The sequence below is a fragment of the Salvelinus sp. IW2-2015 genome, linkage group LG1 (genome assembly GCF_002910315.2).
Source record: "Salvelinus sp. IW2-2015 linkage group LG1, ASM291031v2, whole genome shotgun sequence".
Classification (NCBI taxonomy): Eukaryota; Metazoa; Chordata; class Actinopteri; order Salmoniformes; family Salmonidae; genus Salvelinus; species Salvelinus sp. IW2-2015.
The window spans coordinates 5,705,640-5,707,969 of NC_036838.1; positions in this window are offsets into that span (position 1 = coordinate 5,705,640).

Below are 2,330 nucleotides of genomic sequence, written 5' to 3' on the forward strand. Positions count from 1 at the left end.
GAGGATCTTGGGGGTTGATGACAGGCCCAGTCCAGTTTTCAGTGGAAGAGAGGATCTTGGGGGTTGATGACAGGCCCAGTCCATGTCAGTGGAAGAGAAGGAATGGAAACCAGAAGTGCAGGCCACTGGAACACATGCATTTAGTTTCGCTCACATTTGATGACCCTGAGATCAAAAATACGATTGGTCGTGATCTCTCTTTTTAAAGGCAGCTATGCTTGAAGAAGTCAAGTACCCTGTCATTCTCTCCAATGACCTTCACATATCTACACCTATCCTCCGCTTACATACATCAACAAACAGGACATGGGTGAAAGGAATCACGTGCTCTCACTTCTCCGTCAATGGTATTGGATCACCTCAATGCAAACTCTGCAACAAGGAACATCATATGTTGTGTAAGAGGACAGATTGGTTAGCAGAAGATGGCAGATTTGCCACTTGAAAAGATCATGCCAGACATCTCTCGGCAGCGTGGCCTAGTGGTTAGAGCGTTGGACTAGTAACCGAAAGGTTGCAAGTTCAAATCCCTGAGCTGACAAGGTACAAATCTGTCGTTCTGCCCCTGAACAAGGCAGCTAACTATGTTCCTAGGCCGTCATTGAAGATAAGAATTTGTTCTTAACTGACTTGCCTAGTAAAATAAAAATGTAGGTGTGTATTACTTTGGTCCTATAAAAATCAGAAAAGACGAAATGTTAAAAGATATGGAGTGATATCTACATGTATATGTCCAGTAGAGAAATACACATTGACATTGCTTACTCTCTGTTGACACTGAAGATTTATGTGCAGAAGAGGACAAGTGCATCACGTAAGATCGGATAATGGGACTAACTTCGTTGGTTCTGAGAGAGAAGCTCTATTTGCTTTAAAACCAAGGCATGATCCAAGATGCTCTACTTCAGGAAGCAACGCAGTGGAGTTTCAATCCCCCTGGTGCGTCCCACTATGGAGGAGTCAGGGAAAGGCTCAGGTGCTCCATTCTGTCCTGAAACAACAGATCCTAGATGAGGAGGGATGGCACGCCGTGAAGTAGAGGTCATTCTAATCACCACGGTAACCAACGACCCCCTGGATCTAGAAGCCTGTTAAAGTCTAAGCCTGTCCTTCCCCCTGGAACCTTTTTTTATTTTTTTATTACATGTACATCAGACGACATTTGAAGCAAGTCCAGTACATGGACAACTTGTTTTGGAAGAGAGGGACACAGGAGTACCTGCCATTCTTGCAAGAAAGACAAAAGTGGGGTAAAGTGAAACGCAGCTTCCGTGAAGGAGATGACGTTCTGGTTATGGACCCCACAACACCACGTAGAGCCTGGATACCTGAAAAGGTTGTTGAGATCAAGCCCGATTCCAAGGGGATAGTAGGTGTAGTACTCCTGATTCCAAGGGGTTAGTAGGTGTAGTACTCCTGATTCCAAGGGGTTAGTAGGTGTAGTACTCCTGATTCCAAGGGGTTAGTAGTGTATACTCCTGATCAGTGATGGAGTCACGTTTAGAGTAGTGTTAGTACTCCTGATTCCGAAGGGGTTAGTAGGTGTAGTACTCCTGATCTCCAAGGGGTTTAGTGAGGTTGTCAGTAACGCCGATTCCAAGGGTTAGTAGGTGTAGTACTCCTGATTCCAAGGTTAGTAGGTGTAGTAACTCCTGATCCAAGGGGTTAGTATGGTGTAGTACGCCCTGATTCCACGGGTTAGTAAGGTGTAGTACTCCTGATTCCAAGGGGTTAGTAGTGTAGTACCCTGATCCAAGGGTTAGTAGTGTAGTACTCCTGATTCAAGGGGTGTAGGTATCGTCCTGAAGACAGGTTAGTAGTGTAGTACTCCTGATCTCCAAGGGGAGTAGGTGTAGTACTCCTGATTCCAAGGGTTAGTAGGTGTAGTACTCCTGATTCCAAGGGGTTAGTAGGTGTAGTACGCCTTGATTCCAAGGGTTAGTAGTGTAGTACTCCCGATCCAAGGGGTTATAGTGTAGTACTCCTGATGTCCAAGGGTGTAGGTGTAGCGTACTCCTGATTCCAAGGGCGTTTAGTAGGTGTAGTACTCCTGATTCCAAGGGGTAGTAGTGTGAGTACTCCTAACCAAGGGGTTAGTATGGTGTCTACTCCTGATTCCAAGGGGTAATAGGTGTGAGTACTCCTTTGCTCAAAGGGGTTATAGGTGTAGTACTCTGAGACAAGGGGTTAGTAGGTGTAGTACCCTGATCCAAGGGTAGTAGGTGTAGTTATCTCCTGATTCCAAGCTTAGTAGGTAGTACGCCCGAAGACAAAGAACCAACAATTCTAGAAAGGACCCATAGTCTCCCAGATCTGTCCGCTGCAAGAAG